General features: G+C 35.7%; 1 long non-coding RNA gene across 1 annotated transcript; it reads left to right on the top strand.

The window, feature by feature from the left end:
• The first annotated feature begins 2,700 nt into the window (after nt 1-2,700).
• LOC148045368 (uncharacterized) lies at nt 2,701-12,801 on the top strand. Its single transcript, XR_015696571.1, has 3 exons — nt 2,701-2,867; nt 7,852-7,880; nt 12,560-12,801. It is a non-coding gene; the product is annotated as an uncharacterized LOC148045368 (long non-coding RNA).
• Nucleotides 12,802-19,417: the final 6,616 nt, after the last annotated feature.

Here is a 19,417-nt window from a genome sequence, read left to right as displayed (position 1 = left end):
AACTAGAGGAATGTAAACTGCCTTACAAATAAGCCCATACCTATCATCTCATCTTATTGCTCTTCTTATTTAGCACTACCATTCGTGATCTTTTTTTAAATTAAAAAAAAAACTATTATTGAGATTAATAATACAAAGGAAGGCCTGACTAAATCCAGACGTAGCAGCTGAGAGCTCTGCATTGCAGAGGCTTAAGGCTCAACCTCTCCTCCCACACTGATTGAAACTGGCCACAGAGGAAGGAAGAGAACCATCATAACACAGCATCTCCCACTCCCAACTCACACAACCGATCCAGAAGGATACCATGGTCAGTGATGTCAAAAGTGTCAATTGAGGAAAACAGCAGCCAATCACATTTTACAGCATGATTTAAAGAAACAGGTATAGCATTGTTACCTGATTTATAACAAAAAGCTACTGAGAGAACTAGAAGGACCAGAATGGTTGGCCCAAGCCCTATAACATCCTTAGACAATTGCAACTAAGGCCTTTTGAGTGCTGTGCCCTGGCCTGAACTCAGACTAAAAGAGTCCAGATAATCCAATGACGGCTCATACTCTGCAATAAACAGACCTTCATCCTGCAGTGTATTGACTAATTGCTTCAGACAGATAACTATATGTGTGTGAGAGAGTGACAGAGAGAGAAATAGAGAGAGGGAGAACATACCATCTTTTTTCTTTTTATATAAGATCTTCCTTAGTAGATGCAACATTTAGCCCACTGTGATTGGTCTCAAAAAGCTGAGCAGGATGAGATCTGTCACACTCCCTCAGCCAATATACTTAACAGAGTTGTTATACTGAGAATAATATGAAAAAAGAATCCCATGTAATCCAGCTTGAGCTCCAGAAGGGGAAGGTAAAATATAAAGCAAATAAATACATTTATTGTAATACCCTGTAAGACCATCTCTGTTTTCTCTGAGAAAAGCAATACTGCTGCTTCTCCTCCTTCTCCTCCTTTCTAAAACAACATTATTAACATATGAAAAGTACATTCATTTGGCCACTGGACCATTTTCCAAAATAGGGTAATTTTTGTAGAATGAGGCAGCTAGACTCTGCAGCTAATGCCAAGTAACTTCCAGAGTACTTTTGGAGCAAAATATACATGTGTATAAATAAGTAAATACTTATAATAACACTGTAACCTATTCACAAATCTTAAAGAGAAAATATACCACTGACAAATTGCCTTGTACTACGTAATGATAGGGATGCCTCTGAATGCTATGGTAGGAGCAGGTTAAATAAATGTGGACTCAGAGAAGGCATAACTAATACTAGATGTCCCTGGAGCCGGTATGTTGCTCTCCACACCATCTTTCAGCAATGAAAACAGGAACTTAAACAAAAAGAATTTATCCCTGGATTAGGTGGAATGAATGATGAAGTAGCTTTTGAACATATTTAGCCTTAAATTACACCTTATACCTGGGGCAGCAATAAGCCTGCAATTTTTTTATTTATTATTCAGTAAAGTCCTCCCAGGACTGTATCACCAAATGCATTTTACACATAATTGAAAAGGCTAAAAGAAACCCAAAGAACCTAATGTTTATAATATGCATTCACTCTTCAACAATGCAATTTTCAACATTTCGAGAAACAAATTCTGTCTCATTTTTGGCCTCTGGCTAGAACTGAAATCTTTCCGTGCCTGGGGTACTAAGAGATGAATTATTACAAAATGACCTTTGGAGGTACAAATAATGATGCATCACACATTGACATTTTGTCAAACCCAAGGGATTTATAAATGTATACTTAAAAAAGAGTTATTTTAAAATGAGCAGGATTGATTGGACAGACAATGCTGCCTTAATAGTACACAACATAATGTTCAGACTCTGTATAAATCTACAGAAATTACGGTATAACATGTATTGGTGGCAGTCTGTAACTGACCCTGATCAGTGAGAGATTAAACAGTTTGTTTGTTATTATTTATTACCTGGGTAAAAAATATTCCCAGGACTGACAGTTTCTTATTAGCCCTTATTCAAACAGAGATCAGAATAAAATACACTAGCAACTGAAGTCCAGTTTACATAGAACGGCCAAGCTAGATGCTATGTTAAATATTACTTTATTAGTTAATAGTTTACTCATCTTTTTAAAGGAAAACAGCTGAAGGAAGGGTATATCATAAATATTGGGACTGCACCCAATATTTGGATTTTAATCCTTACCTTCCTACTGAGGTTTTGGGAAAAGGAAGAAAAAAATGAAAAAATAGTCCAAAAACAGTTAACCTAAAGATGTTTTCTGATTACTGAAAATGGCCAATAACTGTATTTAAACTACACAGTAAGAACTGAAATGTTCAGCATTGATAAATGTTCTTTATATATACATATAATGACATGCAAAGAAGATTTTCTCCAAAGTCTCTGGAGATGCTTCATTGCGCCTTTGACTTCCTGTCCAGGCTTCTAATGATTAAGCAGTGATCGGGCAACTACCCACAAAGCAAAATGTAATAAAGATAGTTAAGAGAAAAATAGAGATCCCTCTCATGAATGATTAGCATCCTGTTCAGCTGTTCATTAAGCCACATGAGTTTTATCTGCTGGGAAACTGTTAACTTTCCCTCGCATCCTTTATCTATTTTAACTGAAGTTGCTATCTTTCTGCTGGCACTTTTTTATGGCAGACAAGAAAGGGGTATTCATGAAACAAAATGAAGGAAAAGCAAAGAAAGGGAAGGGCAAAATCAAAGAGAAGTACTTTCTTTCTATTCCAGGAGATGTGGAGAAATCTGCCTTAATGAAGACCATGGGAGAAAAAGCACGATAAACTAAAATCATTCACATATTATCATAATTAGATGACCAGATTTCAACAAGTACAGAAAAGAAGGTAAATGCTAAAATTATAGTGAGGGTGGGGGCATGGTAAGCAGCAAAGGAACTATCTCCAGATTAAGGAAGTAAGGTAAATTAAGGGGTCTTATTGCAAGATTCCCAAAGTCAGTTGTGTCTTTTTCTTAAAAAAAACAAACCAAATAAATTATTTAAAAGTGTTAATATCTATTCACCCCAACCATTATATTAGTGCTTTGGTTACAAATGTGATTTGACACTATTTTATTTGTAGCAATCACAGTTGCCAATGTTGCCCAGGGGGATAGATATATATTAAACCTTCGTTGGAGCTGTGGGAGAAAATTCTAGTGGCATTTCACGGATAAGCAAATAGATTATTATAGATTTTTTTTCATGGATCTTAATTCATTTTGTTAGTTATTTTTAGATGTAATAGTATTAGGACACATCCAGATAGCCTTCTTTCAGTGCTGGGTTTCAAAAAAATTTGGAACCTCTTCTGTAGGTGTGGCCTGCTTTCCGGGTCCACTGGTGGAATTTCTTCTAACCAGTTCAGTAGATTTGATGAACCGGTTCTACTGAATAGGTACGAACTGGTGGGAACCCATCTCTGCCTTCTTTACTAGGCTCTGAGATGACATTCAAGCCAGTTCATGAGACATGCCACATGTCACACTTTCCCAGTGGTGGGTTTCAATTTTTTTAGACCTTCTTTTGTAGGTGTGGCCTGCTTTGTGGGAGTGGCTTGCTGGCCATGTGACCGGGTGGGAGTAGCTTGTCAGCCATGTGACCAAATGGGAATGGCTTGGAAGTCATGTGACTGGGTGGGTGTGGCCAACTTGAAAAATGTGGTGAAACTCACTTAACAATGCTTTTGCTTAGCAACCAAAATGTTGGCTCAGAAACTCCGGCATTTGAAGCACACAAGTCTTAAAGCTGTCAGGTTACAAGACCCTTGCACCCCTAACCCTTTAGAAAAAAACCTCAGGAGTGTTCAAACTTGACAGCTTTACGACTTTAAGGTTTAGATAGGACTCTTAGAGGCGGGAGGGGCAATTGGTGAGCCATCCAATCACTGAGTGGTGGGCAGGGCAAATGTGGTGCGGACGGGCGGTGGGGTGGGAATTGGAACCGGTTCTAAATGGCACGGTAGATTTGTTAGAACTGGCAGGAACCCACCCCCGCACTTTCCTCTTTCTTCTCACTAACAGTCCAATTTTTCATGTTCGGTTATCCCATTTACCCTAACACAACATGCTCAAAATATACTCTGAGGAGGTAGAAAGAACTACAGGAATTAAGAAAAGGTGCTATAATACAAGGTATTTCTCCTAAGGTTTATAGTAATTTTGAGTAATTTCTAGACTTTAAGGAACATGTGGTATGTGTTGGAAAATATTCCTGGAGGGTGTGTGTTTATATACTTTCCCTTATATACTTTCCCTTTCCTGGGTTAATCAGTTCATCTACTACATTGAATATGGGTAATTGCTACTTAACATAGCAGTCTTCCCCACCTATTGACCAAGATTATAGGGCAGGGGTGAAATTCAGCAGGTTCTGGAGAACTGGTAGTGGAAATTTTGAGTAGTTTGGAGAACTGTCAAATACCACCTCTGACTGGACCCAGAGTGGGGTGGGAATGGGGATTTTGCAGTTTCCTTCCCTTGCCACGCCCACTAAGCCAAACCCACAGAACTGGTAGTAAAAAAAATTGAATTTCACGACTGCTATAGGGGTGACTGTATAAGATCCTCTACCACACTTAAGAAAATAAAACAGCTGAAAAGATTCAGAACCTAACCAATAATTCAATCTAAGGCAAGCCACCTTATTTTGCATGGTATGTTTGCATCAAATGCCTAATGACATATTTGCCAGGGCCTTATGAGTCCTTAACCATACATACTGTTGTTTAAAGTGAATCTTAAAAGAATTCCAGATGATTCCTTCTGATATATAGTATTTAAACTTAAACTAGATTTTTCCAGTTTTCTTGTTCCTCTTAGAAGTACCGGCTGCCATGCTTCATTTACAGACTGAATGCCAGCAAGTATATTATAGCACATGTTAAAGAAAAACAAAACCACCCCTTATTCTATCTACAATTAGACATTGTTTTTGAAATATATCAGTAGCCCCAAAGGTTCTGCTAATTAACGGAAAAATATTTTTTTTAAAAAAGTGGTTTTTTATCTGTATGGTTTATCATTGCAAGAAGTATACAAAGAGCAAGCTGTTCAAAAAAAGAACACATGTAGCCACCCAAAATAAATAGGTATTATTCCATGGGAAACTAAATGTCCATAGATTTATATAGACACCTGAAAAGAATCTACTCTCTACCATATTCAATGGAACTTTTTAGAGTGATCAAGAATCTTACAAACACAGAATTTCTGGTCATATGAGGAAGGACATGTGTGCTAAAGCTTATTTGAAATATTAAAATTTAAACTGCTTGTGAGAATGAAAACGATGTAATGCATTCTTTCACCAGTAGAAAATCATTTTTTAAAAGAAATGCTACTAATAACATCTGAAAAGAGCTAAGGCCATAATCTTTAAAAGCAAGTTCTATTGAACTCAATAGTGCAGCTTACTACTTTATAGATGGTATTATGACTATACCATAAGAGCAGCAGATTTATGTAATATATTTCATTGCACAATGAAGCAGATCAGGGACAGATTTTCAGGGATAGTTTTAAAGCTTTTGCATGTGAGAGGAAAGAAAAGGGTGAAAAGCACTCTCTAAAGGAGCTTATCTATGGATTCTGAAGCAGGAATCATTGGTATTCATGTTCTAATCAGTGTATAGTTCTAAATAGCATATAAATAGTGACATATATTGTTAACCTGCCATGTAAGTTCTTGCAAGAGGATTAGTGCTGGTATTCAAGTGCCATTTGTGTAGACATAGAGAATTAAACCTTAATGTCAAATACCAGGAAGGAAAAATGAAGTATTAAAGCATGCTGTAGGAATTATTGCAACAAGGTGCCTTGCAACAGTATCAGAGGCAAATAAATTTAATAAATAAATAAATACAAGACCATTATGACTCCAAAGTGTAGTTTAGACCAGTAAATGCAAGTAAAATTATTCATGCTTTATTAAAGTAGAAACCATGGGTATCAGCAATAACTGCAATCTTTTAAAAAAATAGCTAAGTGTTTTGCTACAAATTTCAGAAATCTTTGGGCCTTCTTATTTTTTCTAGATGTGGCAAGACTATAGCTGTGTCATGTATCCATGCATGATTGTAAGTATGATAAAATAGCAGATATTTCGTATAGCATACAATGCACTGGAAGATGAACAATATTCCTTCCTTCGTTAGCAGGAACCTGGCAAAATTTCATCTTCATTGCAGTTGAATGTTGTTTTCTGGGAAATCAGGATTACATAATGTTCATATTTGCTTTTCAAAAAGCACAATTTGCATTTTATCAAATGCAGATTTGATCAACCAGCCAGTAATAAAGGGTTGTTTCCTTTAACTAAGTCAACTAATAATAACATATAGTCAGCTTTTTGCATACTAAATAATGATTCTTTTCTGGGCTATGATTATTCAGCCAGTAAGCAATTACAGTTAATTCATGCAGGATAACAATGATCTCTAAAGTAAAAGAAGCCTGACTAGTTCACATGGGAGGAAAGGAGGGTGAGAAGAAGGGAGGGGGGGGAGGGAGGGAGGGAGGGAGGAAGGGAAGGAAGGAAGGAAGGAAGGAAGGAAGGAAGGAAGGAAGGAAGGAAGTGACAGGCAGGCAGGCAAAGTTTAGACATTTTAGCTACAAAGCTGCTCACCCAAACATATACTGTATATCCAGAAATGCTTCCCTGGCTTTTAAGACACTTAGTTAAAGTGGAGCTTCCATTTGGTACTCAACTTCTATTTAGCTCTGTCTTGTATCTCATTTGGATAGAAGATTCTATTATACCCAATCCAGTGGTGGGTTCCGGATCCCATTGCAACCTGTACAGTGCAACGGGGCCAGGCGTCCACTACATGCATGCATGCACGCACGCGTACTTACCATCCACAATGCTCCGCTATGCTCCAGCTGCTTGGCAGAGCATCACACAGGTGCCGTACACTCCATGTGCATGCACCTAAGCCCCGATCGGCTCAAATACAGGTAAGGAGGGCGGGCGGGTGGGCCCTCCAGAGCACCGTACTGGAACGGTAACTGGTGCTTCCAGCAGGCACCGGTACGCCTATACCAGGGCGTACCGGTCGTATCCCACCACTGATCCAATCCCAATAAATGTAGTTTTAACTTTCTTATAGAGAGACTGACATGAATCTTGCAAGTCTTGTTAGACTATTCCTCCTCCCAATTCTTACACTTCAGTGAATTAGGGAAGTGTCTGTCTGAGCTACAACATGCCTATTGTATACTTAAAATATAGATATCTCCTTCAAGGTCATCATCCTTACTTTCAACTGCTTGTCTTAGATAGTGCAAAATATCCAAAAATAATACAAAATAAAGACTTTTGATCCATCACATAAGACTCCCCCTTTTTAAAGAATGAAATATAGCAAGCAGTTATATCTGGTATTATTACTGCCCTGCAATGTTAGGAAAAGGTTGGTTGTATTTCTGAATTATATTTTGCATATGCAGATGATTGAAATGCTTAAAGAAAATTTTATATTCAGCTTTTAAAACAAATCACCAATTGTCTTCTTATAACCCTGAGAAACAAAACATCTGTATAGCTTAGAGTTCATTTTGGGGTCACAAACAGTAATGTATCTATCAGTTTAATATATTTTGGATTTTCACAATCTTACCTAAATCCTGTAGTCTCAAGAGAAAAAACCCTGTACTTTGTCCAAAATTCTGAAATGATTAATCATTATTTCTATAGCATATTTCAGTATATGAAAATATTTCATTTATCCCTGTAAAAACGTTAGAGATGGGTTAGATTGAGATAGCTTGGCCAAGGAAATCCAGTAAACTGAAAATAATCTTCTTTTATATTCAAATCCATTTCACCAGGCATTGCTCCAATCAGATCAACACAGAAGGTAGGAACAGGGATTTTTTGTTTCCTATTTCCTCTATCTTTTGCCAATGTCATGCTGAATTAACAACCTCATTGGAACACTTTTTATGTTCTTATTTCCTCTATTTTATGTGCATTATTCCATGACATTGACGAAAAATGATATAATATGATTTCACTGTTTACTTCATGTCAAACAATTTGCTGCTTTGATGTTTTACAGTACAGTCCTAATCCACTTCAATGGTCCTGGCAATTTTATTGTTTTTTGTAAAAAAAAAAAATATTCTTTTAGAATGAGGTGTGTTCAAACTTTCTTTGAGAATGATTTACCCATTTGTGAAAAACTATATAGAAACAAAATCTGTGGCTAGTCGAATGGCAATAAATAAATATGAGCAAAGCTTCATATCTTGTAAACAAACTTGAATATCTGTGAGCTAGATTTATATGCCAATTATAGAGGCACACAACCTCAAATTATTAGGTTGGAGGTGAGAACAGGGGTGTCAAACTCTCAGTCATGTTGTCGTCACATGGCGTATCATGACTTTTTTCCTCTTCTCTAAACCGGAGGTGGCATGGCCAGTGCATGGTGCATCTGGACCCCCAGCTGCGAGTTTGACATCCATGACTTAGAAGGTCCTTGTGTTTGTCAAATTCAGCAGCTTTGTGTGGACATGAACCCTCAGAATTGTCCAGTCAGCATGTCAATCAAAAGCCATTGCAACATTTGGCTAAATTAAGTTGTATCCCTGTGATTAAGGATTTCCTCTCCTACCCAAGTGACAAACATCAAGTATGTAAAATCCTTTGGATGCACATATCTGAAAGAGATGCTTTGTAAAGCAGGGTATGGCAAGTGGATTTCTCGCCTCACAATCAGAAGGTTGTGAGTTCGATCCTAGGTAGAGGTATATGTAGGGTCTCCTGCTTGGGCATGGGGTTGGACTAGATGACCTGCAAGGTCCCTTCCAACTCTGTTAATCTGAAACCATCCTCACTGAAGTATCCAGTTCTCTTGGAAGTTGTGTGCATTCAGAGATTTGTGTAGCTGTTTCAACAGTCGCTGTATTTTAAAAATCAGCATCAGTTCTATAAAGAATGCAGATTTTCAAGGAACTTGAATGCTTTAGAATATGATGTTTGCTCATATTAATTGGTTTGTGAAATAACTCTTCACGAAATCCCTGTTCATATAAATTTAGGATGACCCTGATTGTGCTCTTCTTGATCACACATTGACAATACATAAATGTAATATAAATATGAAGATACTTTCTCATTGAAGAAATTATACTCAAGAGTGCTTAATCCAGTATCTCTGGTTGTATAAAAGTCACTTTTTCTTTGAATGAGAATTTATGGCTTTTTCATAGATTATTACCTTGTCTTAATTTATTAATAATCATGAAGAGAAATCTTAATTGTATAATTAACATTATCTTCAATAAGAAACAAAGTCTTAAATGTTTTAATGATATAAGAAATATCAACAATTTTCAAGCTTGAGAATCTTTGATTAAAAAGAATGAGTACCGGTAGTAGAAAAATTATTGGAGTCAAAGTGGTTATGATCTTTTTAAAGGGCAATAATAAAAATGTTCACTTTTAAACAAGTGATGCATTCAAAACACCAGCATACATTTTAAATAAAGAAAAATATGGAAATCAGTACCCTAAAGCTGAATGGCATCATAATAAAAAATTAGCCCCATTAAATATAATTAGGTTCCATTGAAAAGACCTGTTCTGGTGTCAGGCAGGCACAGTGGTGGGATTCAGCCAGTTTGCACCACTTTGGGAGAACCAGTTGTTAACTTTCTGTGCAGTTTGGTCAATTGGTTGTTGGAGGAAATCATTAGGGCAGAGAACTGGTTGTTAAATTATTTGAATGCCACCACTGGGCAGGCACCAAATCAAATAAATAAATAAATGGAGAATTAAAGACAAATAGCAAGATTGAAATCAATTTGAGTCTGCAAGAAAAATGAGAAATTATCTGCTTTATTATTCTGTTTGCTTTGCTTAGTATATGTTATATTTCCAGAATTCCTACAGTGAAATCTATGAAGGCTAAATTGCCTGTACCATTTCTAAATTCATTGAGCTAATGGTCCCATCCTGAGGTTTCTTAAATGAATGGTAACCCTTTGGATAAATGAGCATTTATTTATTTATTTATTTATTTATTGCTGACATTTCTATGCCACTCCACTCCAAATGGCTCTAAGCAGAATCCTCCAAAATATGAACTAAAAACAATAAAATGAACAGAAAACAGTATAAACCGTAATAGCATAATCCATCTTATATTATAGTGTAAGTTTACAGCCTCCATTCCTTTGTCTTTTAACGGCACAGAGATTTTCTCAGAGATTTTCATGTAGCTCTGCAGAAAATATATTTCCATGCTCAGACCCTGACATCCAAGCAGTGAGGAATTTTAGTGATGCTACTAGTGCTTTCTCAGTAAGAGGTTGGAGGACATTAATTGTGATTCTGTAGCATAAGATTTATTTACACATATATGTGTAAGGACAAGAATTTCATAGCCTTAAAGCTGTAATAGATTCAGTCCTAGGAAAACACAATTTCAGCTCTCTTTTCCTCTCATCATTCCAGAAGAGATTGATTTCACTTTTCAATTAATAAATAAATTAAATCTGGTTTGTTTTCTCCTTTTTTGGCAAAATGATAAATTAATTCCTATGCAAGTAACTTGGAGAACATTTTTGGGCAAAATCAGGCTAAATATCTCCTATCTTTTCTTGAAACATATGTATCTTCCTTGCTGACAAATGCCCTTGAATTTGATACCTATATAATAGATACATGCTATTCACTAATTAAAAAGTGTTTTGAAATGCCAATTTGTGAGTTTTACTAATTCACCTCCTCAGTTAAGCTTTGAAGTCTTCAAATCCTGACACAGAGAGAAAGGAAACTGATTTTATTGCAGGATTACCATTTGCTAAATGCATTCATTTTTTGTAACAAGCTCAGTAATCTGCAGATAGTAAGAAAATGGTGTGGAAACTTCTAAAATGGTTTCCAGCCATTTTCCATGCCATCAACAGTTGAAATTATTTTTATGAATGAAAAAGATTTGTTTAACATGTGTAACTGTCTTAGTAATGTGCATATGACTAGCATAACGAATATGGAACTGATCCAATTAAATTCCATCAGATGATTCAGCTGCAAATGACATTTCTTCTGCCAAATGACATCAAGAATGCTCATCTATGAACTGCCAGGCTGAACAAGCTTTAGCAGAATAGCTTGGGGGCAACTACAAGATTGAGACAGTTAGGGAATTAAGCATGTACATTCCTTGCCAGAACAACTTAGAATGGAAAAAGAGCCATCTTTGAAGCTGTGGGTAGTGTAATATATAATACCAGATTTGGAAGTATCCAATAATATTAACTTTAAAAATCTCACTTCAGGCATCAAATGATGCCCAGAATGAAGGATAAACCTGTGTCACATATGCTTTCACACGTTCTGCTTAGAAGAGATAACCAAAATCAGCAGCAGGATGCAATCTGAGTCAGTCAGCAGGATCAGAGGTTTAATCTTCAGCACAAGTCCAATCTTTTGGACTTGTGCTGAAGCCCATCCTCAGGAAACTTCTCAGACACATTCTGGTAGACAGAGGTTTCCTGAGGATGGGCTCCAGCATGAGTCCAAAAGCTTTTGGTAGACTGGTCCGGTGACCAACCCAGATTGGATCCTGCAACATTATTCTGGGACACATATAATTCACTTTCATTCATGAGACTCCTCCGGCTTGCTTCTAACAAGAACTTGGAAACAGCTACACAGAACCCACTACAAATAATAATAAAAAAACAACTCACAAAGCAGCTCCACTAATTCTGCTAGTCTTCTTCATCTCATTTATATATTTCATTATATTATGTTACAGTACATTGTTATTCTTGAACCACACTTGAGTACTTCAGTTCCCTAAAGTTAGAATGAAACAAAGACCATCATAGAGAAACTCAATAACATTTTTAGCAATATACCTTCCTTTAGTGCAGGAGTCCCCACATTTCAGCACCTCAAACCCTTCATGAAATTTCAAAATGTTCATTGATACTTCCCCCAAATATTTATTATATGAAAATAATTTAATTAAATAATTTAATAAATACTACCTTAATAGTACTACAAATAATAATAACAGCAATAAGTCCTTAGTTAGGACTTGAATTAAGTTTTGAATGTGAATCTAACCATAGATTACCACACACAATAATACATAATAGCAACAATAGGTTGTCCCATCAATTCTTGGAGGTCAATATTGACCACTTTGCGAAAAATCTCTTCAGTGTAAACTTAATGTACACACCTCCAAAATCCAAACCCTAAAATAAACATAAATGAATAACAACAACAACAACAACAACAACAACACATTACAATGAAATTTTGGGGTTTATGATGGATTTATTGTAACAATATACTGTAACTAAAAAATTCATCAGTTCTTCCCTGGACTCTGTTTGAACCTTCCCAGGAAAGATACACTTCACAGTTTGGGAAAGTCTGTGCATAGGCTTCTGAATCCTATTTGGTCTCAGAAATTGGGGAATTATTCCACTGAATTTCTCCAGAAAGAGTATATTTTCTATGGGAGAGGTAAAACTTCTAATTCTTTGTTCTTTTGTCTTTTGCTTTTGGCAGGAATAGCCCCCATTGTTCTGTGTTCTCTCAAAAAGTCCAAATCTAACCATGGTTTGGGGCATTATGAAAATCTGCTGTATTATGTGTTGAAAATTGCGGCTGCTCCAGTCCCAACACAGAAGATTTGGAGAGAAGTTTGCAAAGTTAATTCTCTATAAGAAGCTAAATGGAGAGGGAAATCAACTGTTTCCTTTTAGATCACTAAGTTTATTAAAGAGGATTTACAAAAAGCACTGCACAAAGAGACATAATAAATTTATATGCAAATGCAAATTAATAGAAAATCATCTTTCCTTGTAAATATTTATTATTTTATTATTAATTTTCCTCTTGACTGGGAAAGAGTCAATCTTGGCAGACAAACACAACACTTGGTTAAATAGAATTAATATAGTAGATTTGGCATGTTAAATTTATTTCAGGAGAAATGCTCCAGTTTGCTCATGAGAATGATAGAAATTTATCCAGCACCTTACCTTCTAAAGAGGGAATTTGTCAAAAAAAAAAATTCAACACCTTTTTCACCATAGACTGTAACAGTTTGTTTCTGAAAAGATAACACATTTCTCCCTACACACATTTTGCTTTTCTGGAATTTCAGGTAGAACAATTGTAACTTACTAGTGCAGCAACAAATAATAACTTGTCACTTGTTCTGACCATTGTGGTAAACATCAAGTGTTCCAACCTGAAGCCTTTTTTTAACAAGAAAAAAATCTGACATTTGTTTTTGATGGGACATAAAGAAAATCGCAAAAATCTCAGTTTCTTTTGTGAACCGCTTTAGAAATTTTTATGAATTGGTTCACAAACTTGCACAAAGCAATAATTGGGGAAGATTGGGAGGGGGGAGTTGATTGATTTGGCTTAGTGTATTGTGTGCATATAACTACCATGGTTTGGTAGCTTACCAACTATATGGTAATTGCTAACCTGGACTTATATCATGCAAATCCAGTCCTTGGTTGCATTTCAGATTTGGGATAGTAAACACATGTTCTGTGATTTCATAGACTTGAAGCAATTTTACAGATGTTTATTTAGAAGTAATTCTTGACTTCTAAATCTACAGACGACAGATTTCATCTGAAATAAATAGTTGCATGTGAAGCATAAATTATAGAAAGAAAGAGAGAGACAGGGAGAAGAGAAAGAAAATAAAAAGAAAAAAAGAAAGAAAGAAAGAAGAAAGAGAGAGACAGACAGAAAGAATGAATGAATGAATGAACAAATGAATGAATTTGAATTATCTGAAAGGAAATAATCTTTTAGAGCCATTAGACATGTCAAATATATTCCATGGTACAATAACAACAAAAGGGAAACCAAGAAAGACCAATTGTTACTGAATAAAACAGCAGCAATAATTAGGTGATGCAAATAAAGTAAAATAAGTATTAGGAAGTTGAGAACATGTTAATAGCAATAGCAATAGCAGTAGACTTATATACCGCTTCATAGGCCTTTCAGGCCTCTCTAAGCAGTTTACAGAGAGTCAGCATATTGCCCCCAACAATCTGGGTCCTCATTTTACCCACCTCGGAAGGATGGAAGGCTGAGTCAACCCTGAGCCGGTGAGATTTGAACCGCTGACCTGCTGATCTAGCAGTAGCCTGCAGTGCTGCATTTAACCACTGCGCCACCTTGGCTCTAAATATAGAGATGGAAAAAACAAAACTGACTGGAATAAATTAAATATCCTGTTGAGATGCTTCTTTCCCTTTTTGTATTATAGTGAAGTGACAAAATAATGATATGACTACTGTAAAGTTCTATATCTCTTTTCTGGATTTCAATCAAATGCATATTGATTGTGAAGCTATATTGGGGACAAATTAGAGGGGAGAAACAGAAACACTTGGCTATATGTGGTGAGAAAGCACATCTGGGGAGAATCAATAGGTGAGGAATAAAACACAGCTAAATTTCACAGCATGTTACAGAGTCCTGAAGCTAGAATTTTCAGTCTTGGAAATATGGTTACATTCATTTATGGAAGGAATGAATTGTACTGGCAGCTTTTTATCAGTTTGTTATTTTTCTATCCAAAGTACTGCTAGAATAAAATTAGGTTAGCTACATTAGGCAGAAAGATTGCAGTGACACCCATTTCCCATTCAACTGGAGAGTGTCGTCCTTGATTCATAGAAACTAAAGTAGACTTACTCCTAGGCTTGTCTATTCAGAAGTTCCCTGAAATCTGTTGTCCTGTTGTGCATTCTTTGAGTCTGATCATCAACAATAGTCTGCTCTGAAAGCTATGAGAAACAGGTCAAGAAGACCATCTTCATAAAAACTATAGGTGGAATTGTTTGCTCTGTCCTTTTGATATCTTCCCTTTTTTCAGCAACTGGCTCTATCTTAAGTTTCTTTTCATACAGTATTAGATTCTCCTGGCATAGAATCTTACTTATCATTGCTCTGAGTTTATTAAAATCTACCCTCTTGAAGTTCAATATATGTGCTCAACTATATTCAGCTTTAGTTTCTCTTAATATCAAGAAATCCAATATTGCACAATTACTTTCCCCTCCAAAATTTCCATTATTTTACCCTGTCTAATAAGTCTTCCTTATTAATGTGCATAATCTCAAGGCTGACTTATTCTCCTTTGATTTCCTCCATCAGCTTTTGGGGTTCATAGACTTAATATACCTGTCTTCTTATATCTTATCAAAGTAAATTATCACTAAGATAGATCTGGCATTTCTGAGAGGATTATACTATACATTTTGTCTCCCAATGGACAAAGTTATTAAACTTCCATGTCACTATTACTATTTTACTTCTTTAGTGGCTAATAGTGGCTCATTCTGTAACTTCCATTTATTATAACCCAAATGCCCTCATTGATATCACTCAGTACATTCTTGGGGGATGTCTGTATAAATGCAAATAGTCCTAAACACAATAAAATTCTTCCTCCTGTTTATTTGTTTCTGTTTCTTTGAAATAAACAGTATCTTTCAATTGCTCTAACCCCAGTAGGAGTATCCCTTGTGAGGTTTTATTTATGTTGTCAAATATCATTTTCCTTCTTGTAATGAAAATTCAGGCTCATTTTGTTTATTTCCTTTTCATTATATTAACATTCTGATTTTCTTCAAGGAATTCACAGGGCGAATCTCTTCTTTTATTCTCAAAGCAGCATGAGGATAAGTTGGTTGAAAGTGGCTCAAAATCATACCGTGAGAAGAGAGAGCAGGCTATTCCATTCTGATAGTTCAATCTGCTTGAATTAAGCATTTTGCTTCAGAGAAGTGTTTCAGTCAAAGCCTCTTCAGATCAAAGCATTTTTCAGCATATCCCACAGTTCCACTTGTGTCTTTTAATTTAATTAACCACTGTCCCTTAGTGGTCTATGTTTATTATTATTGGGTTTCTGTTTCACAAAATTCATCTCTATCAAAGCTGTGAGCAAATATTAAGTAAAGCTACACTAACAGCATTTTGGCAGGGTTGCTCTGCTCTGCTCCCCTTTTATCCCAGAACTGACAGAAACCATGCTGCTGTAAATTGCCATCACTATTCACCTAAAAAGGTCCTGTTCTGTTCTGTTGTCCATACATGCTTCCTATCCTGATGAAAGGTAGTCACAGGTGTTCCCAAAATTTTCTGGCTAGTATATATCACCCTTATCATCAACTGGCAGGCGATCAGGAAGAGACTCACCTTGGCCTCCCAAGATAGCAAAGTATAATTAATTGATGACTTTTAGCTTCAATGGATGGCAGCTTCTGGCTAACTTTGTATTTGAAAACTAAGATGATGGGTCCGAGCTATGCACAGTTGGAACTATTATTTTTCTGCTGGTCATTAAAGCAACTTTCTATGCAATCCTTAAAAAGATTCAGCTAATGGGACAAGATTAAAGAACCAAGAAACTTTATTTCATGAGTATCAGAAAGATGTTGTCCAAAACACTTCTAAGTAATCCAGGCACAGCTGTGCTGGTTATCCCTTTGGCAGATTGCAATGAATGCTACAGCTGAAAAAACCTCCCAGGAGAATATAGGTAAATTATGAATAGACCTATAACAATAAACTAAGTTTCTGCCACTATAAAAACATTAAATTAGGAAAAGTTCCTGTATCAGAGCCGAGGTGGCGCAGTGGTTAAATGCAGCACTGCAGGCTACTTCAGCTGACTGCAGTTCTGCAGTTCGGCTGTTCAAATCTCACCTGCTCAGGGTTGACTCAGCCTTCCATCCTTCCAAGGTGGGTAAAATGGGGACCCGGATTGTTATTGGGGGCAATATGCTGACTCTGTAAACCGCTTAGAGAGGGCTGAAAGCCCTATGAAGCGGTATATAAGTCTAACTGCTATTGCTATTGCTATCAGATGAATTATCACATTTTTATTAGAAATGTTTTGAGGATAAACTTTTGAAACCATTATAAAACATAAAAAACTCTATCTTCCAGGGAGGAAGGAAAGATTGCAGGGAGTTGGAAAGGGACAAATATAGCATTAATAACCAAAAACAGACAAGGGACTAGAGATTGATATAATTATTGAATAATAACTACAAGTTGTTCACCATGATTTTAGCTGATATAATGAATAGAATCTTGCAAGAATTTATTCATGAGGAACAATGTGGGTTTTTATCCTGAAAGACAAGTAAAGGACAATGTTAGAAATGTGTTGGATGTTTTGGAATATTTAGAGCCACTAAATGAAAAACAGGCTGCACTGACCTTCTTATATGTAGAAAAAAATCCTTGACAATTTGAACTGGGCTTATTTGTTTAAGGTTCTAAGAGAAACAGATTTTTAAGAAAACATAAATCAGATAAAAACGTAAATTAGAGGTTGATCTACACTTCATAGAAAGCAGAAATAATTGTTAGTGGAGATTTAACAAAACCTTGTGAGATACAAAAAGGAACAAGATAGAGATCTCCACGGTCCCCCCTTTTGTTTATTTTAGTTTTGAAAATATTGAACAGAGATATAAGACAAAAGGACTGTCTTATTGATGGGCAAATAGTTCGGGGAAAGCCATAGAATTTTGTTTTGGTACATGACAACTACAGCAAAATTATTAGATGCACAAAAATGGGGAGATTCAACATTAGCTACAGTGGAGGAATGGTTAGAGAAAATGATAAATATTGCTGAAGTTGCTGAATTTACTTCTTTGATTACAGAAAAGACAGTATCAGCATTTATTGCTGGCAGGAAATTCTTTTTTGTGTGAAATAGAAAACAAATGAACTTATGATTTATGGTTTAAGTGATTAAATAGAATAAATTATATAAAGGGAGATATGTTGTAACAATAGAGTAAGAGGTAAATTTATAATTGTACTTATAACTACTATAAAGAAAACCAAAAGCTGCTTCTTTTCAGTTTTTCCTTTACTTTCTTCTTTGTAGCACTTTTCTTTTTTTCTTACTTTATATTAGTTTGTATTAATTTTTATCATGTATATATATATAAAATTAAATATATATAATAACTGTGTGTGTATGTGTAGATACACAAACATTACATCTGAAACTTTAACATTACATCTGAAAATAAAAATTACCTGGAACAACTTGAATATTCAGACTCATACACACAGCGAGCAATTAAAAACTGCTTCATTTATTATGGCATTTAGTGACAATGCTCAAAGTTAGCAAAGAATCCTGACTTATGTAACTGAAGCAGTCTGAAGGGTTCCTCAAAAAAACATATTCATCACCAACAGAAAAGTCTGGGACTCTACCAGAAAGTAGTATGCCAGTGAGATTGATGCCAGAAGCAATATAAAATAAATAGAATTTTGTCCCAACTCAAAATTTGTTATTTTATAATTTTGTATGCTAAATTATTCAAGAAATTAATTATGTCCCTTGATATTTACAGCTATATATAGATATATATATTAAGAAGAACAGAAAGGAAGAAATAATTGCATCCCTTATTCACAGCCCAGGCTGAGAAAATATACCATTTCAAATCTCAAAGACAGGTTGAGGGGCAAGTTAAAATGAGAAATACACAGAGATAAGAATTTCATTTCCTGTGCAGGTCCATTTCTTCTCTGTCTCAAGACTAAATGAGTTCTAGGAATGATATGGCACTTGTTTCCAGTGATAGGAACTTGAAAAATATTCAGGAAGAGTGAATGTTAAATATCTCTCCTATACAGTGACATGCATATTTCTTTACACCGTTATTCAGAATGTCAAGAGAGTATGTGGAGCAAAACTATCTTAACAGCTTTGTATTAGGCAAGAGGCCAAGCGGGTTTATTATCCCGGGAAGAAATTTAGAAGGATTATGCTGAAAATGGATAATTACTTCAAGTCTTTATTTTGGGAAGCAGATGAAATAAACATCCAGGTTTAAAGCACACAATTTCCATAAAGAAAAGAGGCTGACATTCCATCTAGCCTGTTCAAATGCAAGCATTTGCCAGCTTCAACAAACTACACAATCAAGATCAAGTTTTTCAGGAGTAAGGACTTATTCTGAAGTTGGATATTTCTTGTGAGAATATTTTTTTCTAAAAAAAACTACTGATGGAGCAAGATCCAGTAATTCTGAATTTAGGGTGTTAAAAATGGTCATCCCAACATCTACTCTTGGTGTCAGTAGTTCTTACAGTTGTTTCTTATAATCTTGGCTCTTGATACTTAGGTCTGCCATATTTAAGAGGCAAACATCTAACAAAGAGAGAGAGAAGGTTTTTTGTGAGACTATGGATTTCAATGCCTCACCACCTGTTTGTTCCTCATAAAGTTTGTTTGACTTCTGACAGCATTCTGCAAAAGGCTGTTTTATAGCCAAAATTAAAAGGTGCAACTGAAAGTGTCCAAAAAAATAAAGAAAAAGAAATGTAGATAAATAAATAAATCTC

This window comes from Thamnophis sirtalis, unplaced genomic scaffold (assembly GCF_051295495.1).
Source record: "Thamnophis sirtalis isolate CommonGarterSnake01/CBP01778 unplaced genomic scaffold, rThaSir2_p1.2 scaffold_5, whole genome shotgun sequence".
NCBI lineage: Eukaryota > Metazoa > Chordata > Lepidosauria > Squamata > Natricidae > Thamnophis > Thamnophis sirtalis.
The sequence above is the reverse complement of the archived record's forward strand: the minus strand, read 5'-3'. Positions and strand labels throughout refer to the sequence as shown.